At 38.5% G+C, this 19941-nt stretch overlaps 1 protein-coding gene across 2 annotated transcripts in view; it reads left to right on the forward strand.

Annotated features, from left to right (window-relative positions):
• LOC106873920 (unconventional myosin heavy chain 6) overlaps positions 1 to 19941 on the forward strand; it is a 543260-nt gene that overhangs the window by 1361 nt on the left and 521958 nt on the right. The window lies entirely within an intron of this gene.

A 19941-nucleotide genomic window follows, 5' to 3' on the forward strand; every position in this document is an offset into this window, starting at 1 on the left:
AGTTGTTACTTCACGATTCTTCAAACACATTCATACACTCAAGTCTCTCACCATCAGTCGATCAAATTTCACGCACTTGTTTTACTTTTCTTTCTGCAACCAAACAAAACCGTGTTTATATCTGATGTGTATGTGTGTGTGTGTTTATATTTATTTAATGACGCTCAAACGTTGAATCAATCAAATATATCATATATCTCCATTCAAATCATGTTCGACAGAATTTTCATTTTGGCAGTCAGAAAACTTTTTCCACACATTTCCTGACAAACTGTGTCGGTAACTTATAAACTAAACCATTTGCCAAAGACAGTATTTTTATTTTTTCAACTTAGCCAAGACCTCGGTGCTTTTAGATTTTTCAGTTTTCTTTTCAGTCGGTTAAGTCTAAATACTGTTTTTAATTTAAGCGTCTTAATTATTGTTATTATTTATGAATGTTCCAGTTAGTGTTTCGGGCGTTCAGTTCTCTTTCTAGTGGACCCGTTTGCCCTGCATGCCTTTGTTCTCCCTATCTTACACATGCAGCCACTAATTCGGGTAAAAAACTTAGTCTGAAGCATGCACAAAGCAGATCTGCCTCCCCCCCCCCCCCTATCTTTCTCTCTCTCACACACACACACGCACAGAATCACACGTACACATACATTCATACACAGTTACATATACGCATACGAACGCACACAATATATACAGTCACACATACACACCGTCACACCCATACATACGATACAGTTGCATACACATAGTCAAACATACATATTCATACACACACAGTCTCATACACATAGTCAAACATACATTCATACACACACAGACACCTACATCCACACATACACACACACATACAGTCATATACACGCACACTCTAGTATTATATATATATATATATATATATATATATATATATATATATATATATATATATATTCATTGTTATTGTTCTTTCCGTTATTTCCAATCATTCACTCACCATCGAAGTTGCAATATTCAGCTAATCAATATTGCTTTTAAACTATCCTAGACTCTAACTTTCTTCTCCGTTACACTATAAATTGAAAGTGTGTCTCGAAGATGATTATTGAAAATACTTTCAATGCTTTTTACATATAATAGAAAATTTTAATTTTTATTTTCTTCGTGCTTACCCCTCTCTTTCTCTCTTTCTCTCACATTGTGCGCACAAACAACAAAGAAAGAAACAGGTTACAGCAACCCGTTACAAACATTAAAAAAAATACTAAATGTAAATTGTAATCAGAATTTAAATATTAAAATAAATCACCATCAAAAGGGAATCGTCCGACTTTGGAAACTCTGATAACATTCCGTCCCTTGTGTTAATAATAGTAATAATATTACCCCCTACAATGCAGAGGGGGAAGAAACTGCAGTGTTGGTCGCTCCATACCTATCCACCACCCCGATAAATACGAGTATTTTTACTACTACTACTACTACTACTACTACTACCGATGTTGTTGTTGATGATGATGATTAACAATTTCATATTGACTATTCGTCATGGTTTCGTCACTCGACGGTCTTACCGAGGATTGCCGTCGAATATAATATAATCATATATTATATCTCGTTTACCCGAAGCGATTTTTCTCCATTCATAAAAATATTCTATTGTCTAGTCTCTTCACTCCCTCCACCCAGTTGTCCACCGAGAAATACACTGCTTTTTTGCCTCTATCTTCGGTTGCATTATCTGTCTGGTGGACCCAACAATCTTAAGATAATAATAATAATAATAATAATAATAATAATAATAATGTTGATAATAATAACAAATAAACAATAAATAAATAGATATGTATGTATTAATATAATATATGAATTCCTAGGATATATTCTCGTTTCTTCAACTTCATTCATCTTCTTTGCGAGCTGTTAGAATCATTTCTGTCTTGTGAATCAGCGACGAAAGTAATTGAAATCTCCGTCATTGCCAATTACTGCATTTTTCCTACTTTACACAACAACACCCTGTCAAATAAATATTTATTTTGTTAAATAAACAAAGACTTTTCCTTTTGTTTGTGCAGTTTCTGAGTTAGAGGGAATCGCTGTCTAGTTTAACTGTCTAATTCATTCATTGTTTAAACAGTGTGAATTAGTCGAGACTACTCACTGTCAATGTAAGGGGAGAGTGTACTTTTTTTCTTTCTGATTTACGTTGCCAAAAGAGCACGTGAATGAATGTAAAGTGAGATTTAGTAGAAAATGTTTCCAGGTATACGATAGAAACTCTTCAAAGACACATATTTCGGTAAGGTGACAGTTCAAGAAACGAATTTCTAACATAAGCACAACTTTTTTTCTAAGGGTGAAGAGAGTGCAATTGGTTTGATTGATATTAATTCTATCGACCCTCAATGAATGAACGATAAATGTCAAGCCTCGCCGGATTTGAACTCAGGTGGTAAAAGCAACATTTAAATGTTTTCATTATTTCTGTTATTCGAGGTGAGGTCGTTGTAGTTTCGATTCCCGATTGGAACTTCTTCACATTATTTACGATGCTAACCTCTCCAGGAAACAGATGAAACATTTCAATTTCCAATTTGCTTTGTCTACAAATGTCACGCCTGATACCTATAAAAGTCGTAGTTCTTGCTTTTTTTGCTTTTTTCGTACTCTGCAGTCTTCCTCCGATCCTACCTTGCTGCTGCCGTTGTTGCTGCACTTTCATACTGTTCGCTTGAAGTAACTCTCGGGGAAGACCCCCCCAAAAGCATGCGAACGATTTCTCAGTTGCACATTACCATTCCAACGCACCAACTCTCTCTCGCTTCCACCCCCACACCTTTGTTATAGACACAGTCATACCTCAACATGCACGCACGTGGCTAGACGTGTCCCTCCCCACCACTATCACGTGCAGCATGTTTGTCGAGAGTGACTTAACAAGTTGCGTTTAATCTTGACTCGTTACAAAATCATTATTTTCACATAAGACATGAGGCTGCTTGTTGTCATAGAAACCAACCTTCTTTCTCTTCGCTCTCATTCCTCCTCCCCCGCCAATTATTCTGCTAGTCTGCTGCCACAATTCCGTAAATCCCGTCTCTCTCTCTCTCAGTTTTGAAAATTATTCCCCTCCTGTCGCCCTATCCGAGAATGCTTAAGGTCTCACTGCATATTTCAGCAAACATTTATGGAATTTATTTAACGCAACACAACAGGGATACTATTTAGTTAATTAATGACTGTTAAACAATTATTAATTAACCAGCCTGATAGTACTTGTGATGTAAAACATGATTTAACAACTGAAAATAACGAATCATTATTTCAACTTCAAGTTCAGTTTTGTCCAATTTACGAATTCCATTGTATTTGGAGTTCGATATTTCTAGTTCTTGTTTGTTATATTTTCACTGATCGATATGCTAAGTATTGCCAGAAAAAATGCTGTATTTTGGTTAAATTTGAAATGATTGCTATTTTATAGCTGAAAGATTCGTATGATTGCTATTTTATTGCTGAAAGATTCGTATGATTGCTATTTTATTGCTGAAAGACTCGTCTTCGATATGAATTACTCGATCCGATTGTTTCATTCATTGTCAATGGTTATTGACATTTCACGTCCACCACGAACAGCAGGCACTCGTCCGAGAGACTAACTGGTCCAGTTCAGATATCCGAATCATCAAATAGATTAATAGGGGTAAATTATATTTAATTATGGTAGCTATGAATGGCCTCCAATTAATTGTCTTTTGTTTTAAACTGTTTTCTTTTTCTTCTTATTAAAGATATAAATTATGACTCAAACAGTGCACACGCACACACAGTCATTATATTACATTATACGTATATGTATGTATGTGTGTGTGTGTGTGTGTGTGTGGAGGCACGTGGTCCAGTGGTTAAGGGATTGCACTCACGGTCGTTAGTTTGTGATTTCGGTTCCTGGACCTTGCAATATATTGTGTTCTTGAGCTAAACATAGGCGCAGGAGTGACTGTGTGGTAAGTAACTAGCTTACCAACCACATGGTTCCGGGTTCAGTCCCACTGCATGGCACCTTGGGCAAGTGTCTTCTACTATAGCCTCGGGCCGACCAAAGCCTTGTGAGTGGATTTGGTAGATGGAAACTGAAAGAAGCCTGTCGTATATATGTATATGTATATATATATATGTGTGTGTTTTTGTGTTTGTGTTTGTCTCCCCAACATCGCTTGACAACCGATGCTGGTGTGTTTACGTCCCCGTAACCTAGCGGTTCGGCAAAAGAGACCGATGGAATAAGTACTAGGCTTACAAAGAATAAGTCCTGGGGTCGATTTGCTCGACTAAAGGTGGTGCTCCAGCATAGCCGCAGTCAAATGACTGAAACAAGTAAAAGAGTAAACATTTCATTTCACGTTGCTGCAGTCCAGTCAGCTGGCAAAAATGTGTAATTTTGGGACGGGCCGGTGTTCCGTCCAAGAGTAAATCCATATATATAATTAACACACACACACACGTAGCTAGAGTGTGTGCCGCTCGGGGCGGTCCTTCCGTTTGCCGTCCCCGGACCCCACAAAAAACGCATATTGCCTACAACAGGATGAAGTGTCGCCCCTTTAAAAGTGCCGCCCGGGGTGGATTGCCCCTACCACCCCCTAACTACGCTAGTGCACACACGCACACACACATACGTACACACACACATACATACATACATACATACATGCTATGTGTGTTTGTATTATATATCTCGTTCATAATAGTTGAAAACATTTCTGCCCTAAGTAACTGATTTCAAATTTTGGCACAAGGCCAGCAAGTTCGAAGGCGGGGTGGGGATAAATCGATTACATCAATCCAGTACTCGACTGGTACTTATTTTATCGACCCGAAAACGATGAACGGTAATGCTGACCTTGCTGGAATTTTGAACTCAGAACGTGAAGACGGACGAAATGCTGCTAAGCATTTTTACCCTGTATGCTAATGGTTCGGCCAGCACGCTGCCTTCTGACCTGCTTAATTGACATAAATAAATCAGCAAAGATAAATAAGTGAGAGCGACTAGTCTTTGAACTGCGAAGATGAAGAAGAGTAGGTAACGGCACTATCTCCATATGAGCAGTGAAAATCATAACAAGAATTAAGAATTCCTCAAAGTTGATATGACTTTTCAGAAAAGAGTCGTCTGATTGGTCGAAGACTAGAGGAGAGCTGTGAGCACATGTTTCTGCCTTAATAGGTGTCATCAGCACAGTAACTGTCCTACCTTAATTATAATATATACGAAAACAGAGTTGAACAGATTTATGGCTGGGGTAATTGGCAGAAATAGCAAGAAAATGAGCCAAAGAGAACTAACTGAGAGTGGTCAGTCACTTTGGCAAATCCTTGTCAACTTTTTCTCATCATTTAACCAATGTCCCCACCATGATCTTTCTGTCTTCGTTTCTGCTGAATTATTTTTAGATTTATATTTCTCAATGTTTTACTTCTATTTTAAAAAATGATAAGGTGTAGTTTGAGGGAGATTTCAGTTGCTAATTGTTAAGTATTGAGTGACTAGTTGGCTTCCTCATAAGTTTTTTCCCCCTCCAAACCACTACATCACTCCTAGCTAACATTCATCACATGAAGTTGGAGTCTGCTTTCTTCCAAAATATATTATATATGATACCTATCAAATCCCTTATCACTTTTTTCCCTCAAAAAAACATGGAATACAACCGACCATCTCTTTCAGTGTAAATATACCTTACACTGAAGAAACATACCATTAAATATTACCCACAATGCTTTGAAATGATCATACCACACTTAGAAGTTAAGCAATTAAATGGAAAATGGTAGAAGCACGAAAAACCATCACAGAACATAACTGTAACACTATTCTATAGTCTCTCTCCCTCTTTCTTTCTCTTATAAACCCTCTCTTTCTCTCCTCTTACTCAATGCTGACAAAGTGCACACAAACATTGCAACAACATCATCAAACTCATTAGTACCAAACACTGTGCCAAGATTTACTCTATTCGGTGGTATAGCTAAAGGGTGTGCCACCAGACGCAGCACTTTCATTTGTCACCCAAACAGGCTTATGCAGCAGACCCAAAAGTGCCACCGTCATAAAAAGCATCACCTTACTTTCTTCCCCTTACTTTCTTCTCCTGCTCACTCCCCCACTCAGCTCTGCTACTGACTCTTACGAATCATCCATTCTACTATAATAGGCACAAGGCCCAAAATTTGTGGGGAGGAGTATAGTCAATTACATCGGCCCCAGTACGTGACTAGTTCTTAATTTATCAACCCCAAAAGGACGAAAGACAAAGTTGACCTCAGTGGAAATTAAACTCGGAACATAACGACAGACAAAATGCCGCTAAGCATTTTGCCTGGCAAATGCCGAACAACATCATGTTGTTATATTTCAGGAGGGTCATTCTGCCAATAACAACACTTCATTATCATTTGTTGGTTACTCTTTTACTCTTTTCAGTCATTTGACTGTGACCATGCTGGAGCACCGCCTTTAGTCGAGCAAATCGACCCCAGGACTTATTCTTTGTAAGCCTAGTACTTATTCTATTGCTCTCTTTTGCCGAACCGCTAAGTTACGGGGACGTAAACACACCAGCATCGGTTGTCGAGTGATGTTGGGGAGGGGCGGACAAATACAGACACACAAACAAACACACATATATACATATATATACGACGGGCTTCTTTCAGTTTCCGTCTACCTCACAAGGCTTTGATCGGCCCGAGGCTATAGTAGAAGACACTTGCCCAAGGTACCATGCAGTGGGACTGAACCCAGAACCATGTGGTTGGTAATCAAGCTACTTACCATACAGCCACTCCTGCGCCTTAGGTTGGTTAACTATTTATCCAATTAATTAATCAATTGTTTGATTAATTGTTTAGAGCAGTGTTCTGCAACCAGTATGCTGTGACACCCTGGTGTGCCATGAGACGATGCTAGGTGTGCCGCAGAGTAACCTGAATATATTTTTTTCCCTATACTTTTAGTTATATTTTAGTTCAGGTGTACCGCTGAATTTTGTAAAGAATATAAGTGTACCGCGGTGGAGGCGCAGTGGCCCAGTGGTTAGGGCAGCAGACTCACGGTCATAGGATCGTGGTTTCGATCCCCAGACTGGGCGTTGTGAGTGTTTATTGAGCGAAAACACCTAAAAGCTCCACGAGGCTCCGGCAGGGGATGGTGGCGAACCCTGCTGTACTCTTCCACCACAACTTTCTCTCACCCTTTCTTCCTGTTTCTGTTGTACCTGTATTTCAAAGGGGCCAGCCTTGTCACACTGTGTCACGCTGAATATCCCCGAGAACTACGTTAAGGGTACACATGTCTGTGGAGTGCTCAGCCACTTGCACGTTAATTTCACGAGCAGGCTGTTCCGTTGATTGGATCAACTCGAACCCTCGACGTCGTAAGCGACGGAGTGCCAACAACAACAACAACAAGTGAACTGCAAATGAAAAAAAAAGGTTTCAGGGCATTGGTTTAGAGCAGGGGTTTTCAAACATTTTGACTTGCGGACCCCTTTATATTTCAGGCTTTACCTTAGGGACCCCCTTATAAACGCTTATGAAATTTTTAACAGTATTTAACAAAAAGGTTTATTGTCAATTAAAAGATTTCGATTAAAAAACATATATAAAATCAAATTGCCCATGAAAAGTATTTGCTGTCCACGGACCCACTGTCTTGTCCTTGCGGACCCCCTGTGGTCCAGGGACCACAGTTTGAAAACCCCTGGTTTAGAGAATCAATTAGTCAGGTGTGTCAAAATCCTTCTGTTGCCATTTGTAACTTCATCAACGACATACCTTCTCTTTCTATGTCTGCTTCAAATCTGTCCATTCATGATTTTACTGTTTTTATTTTAACTCTTCTGTTTCTTTGTCTAATTCACAACCATTAATCTTTAACTCTGTGGTTCATCACACAGTTTCTTTGATACTTTTCAAGATATACATTACTATTAAACCTTCAGAGAGGCATTATACCGGTAATAAACACACACACTGGTTCAGTCCTTTATTTATTTATAAACGGTATTTAGTTTCTTTTTTTTTTGTTAAATCATTTCATTGCACTCTTGCAAATACACATACGAAATAAGATATACATTGTTCTTTTTTTCTCTTGTCCTCCTGACCAATAATATCTTCTATCTTTTATTTGTTTCACTCATTGGATTGTGGCCATGCTGGGGCACTGCCTTGAAGAATTATTTTAGTCGAATGAATCAACCCCCAGTACCTTTTTCTTTAAAGTCTATTTCACTTCGTTATTATTTGTCGGTTGGTTAACCATTTATTCAATTAACTAATTGATTGTTTGATTAATGGTTTAGAAAATCAATCAGTTAGGTTTGTCAAAATCCTTTTGTTGCCATTCACACCCTCATCAATGACATACCCTCTCTTTCTAGGTCTGATTCAAATCTATCTGTTTATGATTTTTGCTGTTTTTATTGTAACTCTTCTGCTTCTTTGTCTCATTCATAAACCATTAATCTTTAACTCTGTGGCTCATTCCACAATTTCTTTGATACTTTTTAAAGTATACATTGGTTTCTCCTGCCTTCCTATCCAAAAATGTCTTTTATCTTTTACTTGTTTCACTCAATAGACTGTGGCCATGCTGGGGCATCACCTTGAAGAATTATTTTAGTTGAATGAATCAATCCTAGTACTTATTTTTTTAAAGCCTGGTACTTACTCTATTGGCCTGTTTTGCTGAACCACTAAGTTACGGGGATGTAAACACACCAACACCAGTTGTCAAGCAATAGTGGGGGACAAACACAAACAACAAAGACCTACACACATATAGATATATACAAATATATATATATCATCATCATCGTTTAACGTCCGCTTTCCATGCTAGCATGGGTTGGACGATTTGACTGAGGACTGGCAAGCCAGAAGTCTGCACCAAGCTCCAATCTGATCTAGCAGAGTTTCTACAGCTGGATGCCCTTCCTAACACCAACCACTCCGAGAGTATAGTGAGTGCTTTTACGTGCCACTGGTACGAGGGCCAGTCACACGGTACTGGCAACAGCCTCACTCAAAAAGGTTTTTTTTACATGCCACCTGCACAGGAGCCAGTCCAGCAGCACTGGCAACGACCTCGCTCGAATATATATATATATATATATATATATATATGCAAAAACATATGTAAACAAACTTTTTTGTTTTTGTTTTTGGAAGCATTGAATGTGTATCATATTATGCAGAAAAGAAAGTAATATTTCAAACATGGTATAGCTTCGTAAACAACTTTTCCCGTCATATTAGGGTAAAATATCCAATCTTTCTGCTGTTTTCATGGCTATACTGCATTTGAAATATTACTTTCTTGTCTGTATAAAATACATATATCTATATCTATATATATAACTTCTATGCTGAAGTGACGACACCATGTTCTTTGTCTATCTCCTTAACTTATTGGAGATTTTAGGTATAATTATACTGTGTCCATCTGTTCTAATTTAATTAAATTCTATGTCTTTGTGCAGCTTGCATTTTAGCTGAGAGGCCTTTGTTTTGCAAGCTACTTGGCAACCCTGATGGTGCCACATAAAAGTCACCTGTGCTGGTGCCGTGTTAAAAGCATCTGTGCCAGTGCCATGCAAGAAGTATCTGTGTTAGTGCCACATAAAATAAACATCCAGTGTACTCTGGTTGGTGACAGTGAGGGCATCCAGCAGTTGAAACCAAGCTAAAATAGACAATTGAGGCCTGGTGCAGCCCCTGACCTTATCAGCTCCTCTCGAACCGTCCACACATGCCAGCATGGAAAACAGACGTTAAATGATGATGATGGTGATGATGATTTTGATGTGTGCATGCTTGTTTGTGTTTTTCCCTCTCTTCTCAATAACCAGTGTCAATTTGTTCACATCTCTGTAACTTAGCAGTTCAAGAAGTAGAGACTAATGAAATAAGGGTCAGATACTAAATAAATACTGGGACTGATTTGATTGACTAAATACCCTTTAACAATCTAATCATCATCAGCATCATCCAGTGTTTTAAATCCGGGTTTTGTCCCCGTTAATGGTGGTAGCTGGATCTATCTCAATGCCATAGCAACTGCCCTCACATCATCTCGCTATCTTGCCATCTTGCCTGGTTTTGGGCGTCCTCCTTTTTCAAACCAACCCACCCAATCTCCTCCTCCACCTGTCCCCTCCACCTTTTCCTCGGTCTACCTTGCTTTCCATTTACCTCAAACATAATCACCCTCCTCAGAACGTGCTCTTCATCCCTCCTCAATACATGCCCATACCACCTCACTCCATTCGCCCTTGCCAACTATTCCACTGATTCCTCCAACCCCAGTATTCCCATCAGATCCTTCCACAATCTAATGACTGAAATAAATAAATAAAATTAAAATAAATGCGCCCTTTTAAAGCCTAGCCAGGCTAATGGGCCCTGTTTCCCAGTTTCAATGGCATATGTGTTCCCCAGCTGGACGGGACGCCAGACCATCGCAGCGTTACTCACTTTTGCCAGCTGAGTGGACTTGAGCAACGTGAAATGAAGTGTTTTGCTCAAGAACACAGCGCGTTGCCCGGTCCAGGAATCGAAACCACAATCTTACAATCATGATTCTGACACCCTAACCACTAAGCCGCGCGCCTCCACTAAATAAAGAAATAACGTATATTAAAGAATAATATTGATTTCTTTATTGCCCACAGGGGTGCTAAACATAGCAGGGACAAACAAGGACTGACAAAGGGATTAAGTTGATTACATCGATCCCAAAAGGATGAAAGGCAAAGTCAACCTCAGTGGAATTTGAACTCAGAACGTAATAGCAAATGAAATACTGCTAAGCATTTTTCCTAGTGTGCTAACAATTCTGCTAAGCATTTTTCCTGGTGTGCTAACAATTCTGCTAGCTCGCCACCCTTATATAAAAGAATAATAACATTTTACAACCATATTCTTAGAATAAACAGTTTCATGTAAAATATAAATCATCCACCACCACCACCAACAACAACATCACCACTACCACCACCACCACCACCACCTGCTTGCCAAAATATTGACTGGTTCTAACCATAGGCACAAGCATAGCTGTGTGATAAGAAGTTTGCTTCCCCAACCACATGATTCAGGGTTCAATCCCACTGTGTGGCACCTAGGCAAGTATCCCCTACTATAGCCTTGTGAATGAATTTGGTAGATGGAAATTGGAAGAAGCCTTTTTGCATGTAAGCACACCTACACCAGATGTTAAAACATGTTAATGATGATGATGTTGATGTGTGCATGCTTGTTTGTGTTTGTCCCTCATGAGTGTGTTTGTGTCTGTGTTTGTCTCCCGCCCCACTGCTTGACACACACACATGCACATAAATGTGTGTGTGTGTGTGTTTGAGTCTGTTCCCCCACTGTTTGACAACTGGTGTCGGTCTGTTTACATCCCTGTAACTTAGCAATAGAGACCAACAAAATTATTATTACATTTACGGTTTACATTATTTACATTTGACGGATATTTCTCCTCATCTTGTTTGTTGTTAACACAACGTTTCGGCTGATATACCCTCCAGCCTTCGTCAGATGAGGAGAAATATCCGTCAAATGTAAATAATGTAAATAATGTAAATAATTCCTCATCTCTTAAATATAGAACTGTTTACTATTCATTCAACTAAAAATTCTTCAAGGCGATGCCCCAGCATGGCTACAATCTAATGACTGAAACAGGTAAAAGATAAAAAAATTGAAGATTTGCTACCACAATTTGTCTCCTGACTGGTTTGTAGAACTCCTGTATTGTGGTTGTTTACCACCAGGTCAACATTGGTCAACATATTGGCCTATGATTAAACATGTTCTATGACCACATCATCCATATCCTTCTCCTTTTAAGATAGTTATGTGTGATTAGAAGGAATTTTGGTTACTTTTTCTAGCAGTTTCAGGAACTTCACAGAGGCTTCCTGCTCAGACAATCCTATTTCATAGTTGTGGTTTAGCCCCAGGTCAACCTTGATCATACAGATCTATGATCAAAGGCAATTCCGGCTGTGACCATCCCAACTTTTTCCAGTGTCAGGAACATAGGACCACAATATTCATGTCCTTTCTCAAGTTGGTATCATGTCATCTGAAGGAGATTTAGCTGCTATTTCTAGCAGGTTGGAGGACCATGTAAAGGCTCACTCATCTTATGGTTGAATGAGTAAGATAGAGGAAGGTCTTTGAGGAGTGAACAAATACTTGCTCTTTTGTAAATCTGTGCTCTTCCAGTTAACTGAGGATGAATGAAAAGCTAAAAAAAAAATAGAAAAACACAATTACAAAAAGTAGAAATTTATTTTATTTTATATTTTATTGTTCAATTTGCATACAAAAATCGGTTGTCCTGTGTCAAGTCTTTTTTTCTCACTGCATTCCCCTCTCTTTATCTGACTGTTATTTCCTGTCATATTTGAAATGAAAACTATAAACAAAAGGAAGATAAAAATTAGGAATTAAGGAGTGCCCAAAATTCCTCTAATCAGCTTCTGAACCTGTTTTCTGCTCTGTTGTTATTGTTCTCTGGTGGCATGAGACTCTTAAAAGTACACTTACAATATGTTACTATGTTAGTCCTTGTTTAGTTTAGTGTTAACACACAATGTCTACATTCTTGTTTTCTCTGTCTTTGAGTCATTGAACTAGAACCATGTCAGTTCATTGCTTCCAAGGGATTTTGAGTCAGCTATATCAACCCTGATTCTTTGTCTGGAACTTATTTCATAGCTCTTGCAAGACATGAAATGCAAACTACCATATTTGATGGTATATAAAATGCACTTTTTCCGACCCATAAAATATATTAAAAAAATAAACAAAAATCATCCCCTCCCCAAACCCCTACACCTGGGTCCCATATGAGAAGCTGGGCTTCCCACGAGTCTATTTTGTCCCTGAATGCACTAAAAACTTTTCTTCTGAATTTGTGCTGCTGAAATTGGGATGTGTGTTTTATACCAGTGCTCTGCAACCTGTATGCTGTGGCACACTGGTGTGTCACGAGATGATGCTAGGTGTGCTGCAGTGTAACCTGAATATAATTTTTTTCCCTATACTTTTAGTTACATTTTTAGTTTAGGTGTGCTGCTGAATTTTGAAAAAAATGTAAGTGTACTGCAAATGAGAAAAGGTTACCTCTGGGTATTTCTGTTTGATATTTAGACAGGTTGAAGGTGGCTACCCGGCAGAATCATTAGCATGCTGGATAAAATGCTTAGTGGCATTTTGTCTGTCTTTATATTCTGATTACAGATTTTGCCAAGGTTGACTTTGCTTTTCATCCTTTCAGGGTTGATAAATTAAGTACCAGTTGAGCACTGGGGTCAATGTAATTGACAGTTTGATAAGATTCTGCAATCCACAAGGCTGTGCCAAGTTCCAATGTGTGTTTTGGCATGGTTTCTATGGCTGGATGTCTTTCCAAATGCTAACCACTTTACAATATGTATTAGCTGCATTTTTCATGTCACTAGCAGTAATAAGGTTGCTGAGTAAGTTGTGAGAGAGAGGAAAGAACAAGAGAAAGGAAAAAGGGGAAAAAAATTCTTTTGACTAAATAGGGGTGGTGGTGGAATATTTGAGAGGGTGGAGAAGTAGCTTAATGCCAAGGACAAGCAGAGCAGGTGCCTTAAGTGTCTTGCTATAGAGACAATTCATGGCTAGCCTATATTTTATAAGGGTAGGAGTATACAGGAAAAAGATAAGATGGTAGTGATGGAATGCTAAAAAAAACCCCGAAAAACTCACACTCCTTCGGTTACAAAGAAGAGGGTTCAGTTGACTCAATCAACGGAACAACCTGTTTATGAAATTAACATGTATGTGGCTGAGTACTTCACAGACACTCATACTCTTAATGTAGTGCCCAGGGAGATTCAGTGTGACAAGGCCAGACCTTTGAATTACAGGTACTACTAATTTTTCCCAGCCGATTGAATTGAAGCAGTGTGAAATAAGGCATCTTGCTCAAAGACACAATGTGCCACCAGAAATAGAACTTATGACCTTATAATTGTGAGCCAAATACCCTAATCACTAAACCATGCTCAGTCATTTGACTGCGGCCATGCTGGAGCACTGCCTTTAGTCGAGAAAATCGACCACGGGACTTATTCTTCGTAAGCCTAGTACTTATTCTATCGGTCTCTTTTGCCAAACTGCTAAGTGACGGGGACATAAACACACCAGCATCGGTTGTCAAGCAATGCTAGGGGGACAAACACAGACACACAAACCCACACACACACACACACACACACATATATACATATATACGACGGGCTTCTTTCAGTTTCCGTCTACCAAATCCACTCACAAGGCTTTGGTCGGCCCGAGGCTATAGTAGAAGACACTTGCCCAAGATGCCACGCAATGGGACTGAACCCGGAATCATGTGGTTCGTAAGCAAGCTACTCACCACACAGCCACTCCTGCGCCTATACTACAGAAATATAGGTAATGGTTCTGTTATTTATGACCCTTCGAATATACAAGATTCACCTTGAGTTTATGCTAAATGAATAAACAAATAAACCCACATCCATTATAGTGCAGTGGCTAAGTTAGTTAAGGTATTGGATGTTTGTCTGCTGAGTAAGGTTGTGTCTCTCCAGGCAAGAAATATATATAACTTTATTTCATTATTATCCAATTAACGATCAATTAGTTTGGTTCTGTGTTTGTGTGCATCTGTGTGTGCATATATATATGTGTATGTATGTGTGTGTGTACGTGTGCGCACGCACGCATGTATGTGCCATTTCTTCTGTTAATCTCTTTAAGCAGATTTTTCCAACCAGGAAACTTGTGCCTGTGTGTGTGTGACTTTCTGTGGCAGTGGTATTTTGTTGTCTATGTTTTTTTTTTTTACCATTTTTCAAATATCTTGCTATGTACTATAAATATGTAATACTGAAAATATACTTGTAGCAAACCATTTCCCTTATTTATAAGCATAATATACACACATTTGAACATCAAACCTTCATTTTATAAAGCAAATATAACTTGTAATGCCCAGCTAAAATCTCTGACTTATTCTAAATACATACAACAGGATGGTTTAACTCTTTGGTATTCAGATTACTCTGTCAAATGTAATGTTTATTTATTCACATTTTGTTTTCAATAAATCATGTTTTCTCATTGCTTTGAAATTTTGATGATTTGATTGTTTATCTTTATATATAGGCATAGGTGTGGATGTGTGGATACGAAGTTTACTCCCCAAACACATGGTTCCTGGTTCAGTCCCACAACAGGGCACCTTGGGCAAATATCTCTTACTACAGTCCAGCCAAAGCCTTGCGAATGGATTTGGTAGATAGAAACTGAAAGAAACCTGTTTAGTGGGGGTGGGGGTGGTATTTAGAGTGATATTGTAGGTTAAGTGTGAGAGGCAAGATCTGGGTGGTTTAAGCATAACACAGATAAAATATTTGGGCTGGATGTGGTTGGTTTAAATGCTAAAGGTTTAAACTCTGCTGTGATGGCTACATCTCTTCATTCTCTTCATTAATAATTTACTCTCCATTATATAAAGAGCTGAAGGGTTTTCTTCTTGTATTTCTGTATAGGTACAGGCTTGGCCATATGGTTAAGAAGCTTGCCTCCCAACCATGTGTTCTTGGTTTCAGTCCCACTGTGTGATGTTTTGGGCAAGTGTCTTCTACTATAGCCCTGGGTCGACCAATGCTTCGTGAGTAAATTTGGTAGATGGAAACTGAAAGAATCCCATTGTTTATATATACATATGTATATATATGTGTGTGTGTGTGTGCGTGTTTGTGTTTGTCCCTCATTACTGCTTGACAACTGGTGTTGGTTTGTTTATATCCCTGTAACTTAGCGATTTGGCAAAAGAGACAAATAGAATTAGTCCCAGGCTCAAAAAAAAAAAAAAAAAAATCTTTCAAGGCAGTGCTTCAGCATGGCCACAGTTCAATAGCTGAAACAAATAAAAGATAAAAAAGATATGTTGAAAACAAGGGATGGCATTAATTCTCTGGCTTATTCCTTGTTGGACACCAACAGGAAGAAACTGATTTAAAGAAGGAAATCAATCAATATCTCATTGAAAATTGATCTATTACACTCACCAGATAACTATCAAGTTATAAAGTGTATTTTATGAAGTAATTAATTGTTAATATTCTCAATGAAAAAGTAATCTTTGACCATTATATATTCCAAGGTGAAACAGAAAAGAGAAACATATCTGTTACTCACCGGGATCATATTTCCCATTCAGGTATTACCTACCATAATTATGTACCCACCACTCCCATAAACTGTCTCTATTACTTGTTAGCTAAATGTCTTATAGATTAAGCCACAAAATACCTGTAAATCCCTTGTCTCAGATTAGCCACTTCTAATCTATTCTTTTCTATTCTATTATTAACTCAATATGGCTAGTTTTAACTTCACAAAATAATTGGTCAATTACTTAACAAAGCAGAACAAGTTGAACTCAAAATATCATTATTTATATCTTTTATCTTTTACTTGTTTCATTCATTGGACCATGGTCATGCTGGAGCATTACTCCAAAGGTTGTAATTTAACAAATAAACCCCAGTACTTATTTTAGGTTTGGTATATCCTGTAAAGTGGAGGCGCAATGGCCCAGTGGTTAGGGCAGCGGACTCGCGGTCATAGGATCGCGGTTTCGATTCCCAGACCGGGCGTTGTTAGTGTTTATTGAGTGAAAACACCTAAAGCTCCACGAGGCTCCGGCAGGGGATGGTGGTGAACCCTGCTGTACTCTTTCACCACAACTTTCTCTCACTCTTACTTCCTGTTTCTGTTGTGCCTGTAATTCAAAGGGTCAGCCTTGTCACGCTGAATCTCCCCGAGAACTACGTTAAGGGTACACGTGTCTGTGGAGTGCTCAGCCACTTGCACGTTAATTTCACGAGCAGGCTGTTCCGTTGATCGGATCAACTCGAACCCTTGACGTCATATGCGACGGAGAGCCAACAACAATATCCTGTAAGTCTTTTTTGTCAAACTGCTAAGTTGTGGGGACACAAAGAAACCCACACCTGGTGTCAAGTGATGGTAGGATACAAGCATAACACAGACACACACAGATAAATACCCCACCACCCGACTAAACGGGTTTCTTTCAGTTTCTATCTACCAAATCCATTCGCAAGGCTTTGGTTGGACTGTAGTAAAAGATATTTGCCCAAGGTGCCCTGCTGTGGGACTGAATCAGGAACCATGTGTTTGGGGAGTAAGCTTCGTATCCACACATCCACACCTATACCTATATATAATAATGTTCAACATGTCAAGGTGTTTAATCTTAATTCAATTTTTTTTGTTTGTTTTGGTTTTAAGATTGTTTTGAATTTATTCTAATAAAAAAACCTACAAAAACTGTTTTGCTTCCCTGTTGAACCTTATTCTTCCCCATTTTAGATTTTTACACAACACCCGCTTTCCCTTTCCCTAAAAATGAAGGGCATTTTCTTTTGTAGTGAGATAATTATTTAAAGGGATTGTTCATCTTTACATTCTGAGTTCAAATTCTGCTGAGGATCTTTATATTTTGAGAGTTATTATTATTATTATTATTATTATTATTATTATTGTTATTATTAGTAAGGCAGTGAGCTGGCAGAATCATTAGCATGCTGGGCAAAATGCTAAGCAGCATTTCATCTGTCTTTACATTCTGAGTTCAAATTCTGCCAAGGTCAACTTTGCCTTTCATCCTTTCCAGGTCAATAAAATAAGAACCAGTTGAACACTGGGGTCAATGTAATCGAGTTATCCCTCCCAAGAAACTGCTGGCCTTGTGTCAAAATTAGAAACCATTATTGTTATTATTATTATTATTATTATTATTATTATCAAGGTGGCGAGCTGGCAGAATCTTTAGCAAGCTGGGAAAATGCTTAGCAGCATTTCATCTGTCTTTACGTTCAAATTCCACCAAAGTCAACTTTGCCTTTCATCCTTTCGGGGGGGTCGATAAATTAAGTACCAGTAATACGCTGGGTTGATGAAATTGACTAGTCCCTTTCCCCAAAATTTCACATCCTGTATGGCATTTCATCTGTCCTTACATTCTGAGTTCAAATTCCGCTGAGGTTGACTTTGCCTTTCATCCTTTTGGGGGTTGATGAAATAAGTACGAGTTGAACACTGAGGTTGATGTAATCAACTAGCTCCCTAACCAAATTTCAGGCCTTGTGCCTATAGTATAAAGGACTATTATTATTATTATTATTATTATTATTATTATTATTATTATTGTTATTATTGCGAGATTGATACCTGAATTCTCCATTTCTTTCTGACATTGTTTAGGTTGGCAAGCTGGCAGAATCGTTAGCATGCTGGATGAAATGCTTAGTGGTATTTTGCCCATCACTATATTCTGAGTTCAAATTCCGCCAAAATTGATTTTGCTTTTCATCCTTCTGGGGTCGATAAATTAAGTACCAATGAAACACTGGGGTCGATGTAATCGACTTAACCCCACCCCCAAAATCTCAGGCCTTGTGTCATTAGTAGAAAGGATTGTCATCATCATCATCATCATCATCATCATCATTATTATCATTCTCCTCCTCCTCCTCCTCCTTCTTCTTCTTCTTCTTTTTCTTCTTCTTCTTCTTAAGTGAAAAAACAGTGCATGCTGAGGTACAAATATACGAAGCTGTTTGATTAAGGTATGAAGATAAACAACACATGACCTTGCAGGTGGGGCCCAATTAGAATTTTCTTAGGTTGAGTAGCTTAACCTGTTCAAAAGGTCCTTGAAGGTCCTTGTTTAAGGATGATGAACAAAACATCCATGTTTCCAGAGGTGAACTATTCAAACCCCGGAGAATCCCCATCAACACATGGCTGTGATGCTCCTCCACTACTCCTGCTCATGATCAGAGATGCACATATCATCAGCCACCAAGGGACATGTTCAACTGGTTATGGTCAAGCAACTGACAAGCAAATCTGTGGTATTAAGCAGAATATTTGCTGTAGGCCACCTTTAATATCAAGAAAAAAGAAACATATATATGTTAACACTTCTCATAAATCCTCCTCCCTCCTCCTCCTCCTCATCATCATCATTATTATCTTCATTATCATCATTACTAAGGCAGTGAGTTAGCAGAATCATTAATACGCTGGGCAAAATGCTGCTAAGCATTTCATCCATCTTTACATTCTGTGTTGAAATTCTAGCAAGGTCGACTTTGCCTTTCATCCTTTTGGGAGGGTCGATAAAATAAGTACCAGTTAAACACTGGGGTCGAAGTAATTGACTCATCTCCTCTCCCAAAATTGCTGACCTTGTAGCAAAATTTGAAACCATTATTATCATTATTACTAGTGAGACCCTTGAAAATTCCATATTGTAAGTCAGCATATTTGAAAACATTAATATATTCTTTTCTACTCTAGGCACAAGGCCAGAAATTTTGAGGGAGGAGTCCAGTCAATTAGATCGACCCCAGTACGCAACTGGTACTTAATTTATTTATCCCGAAAGGCTGAAAGGCAAAATAGACCTTGGTGGAATTTGAACTCAGAATGTAAAGACAGACGAAATACCACTAAGCATTTCACCCGGCGTGCTAACATATCTGCCAGCTTGCTGCCTTAAAACATTAATATATTAAACATTAATATATTAAACATGAGTAATTTAAAAATAATAATAGTGGTTTCAAATTTTAGCACAAGGCCAGCAATTTTGGGGAAGGCGTAAATCAATTACATCAGCCCCATTGCTCATATATTTTACTTATTTTATCGATCCCTGAAAAGATGAAAGGCAGAGTCAACTTAATTGGAATTTGAACTCAGAAAATAAAGACAAATGAAATACCCCTTAGCATTTTGCCTTCGTGCTAATGATTCTGCCAG

This window comes from Octopus bimaculoides, chromosome 11 (genome assembly GCF_046866305.1).
Source record: "Octopus bimaculoides isolate indiv1 chromosome 11, ASM4686630v1, whole genome shotgun sequence".
NCBI lineage: Eukaryota > Metazoa > Mollusca > Cephalopoda > Octopoda > Octopodidae > Octopus > Octopus bimaculoides.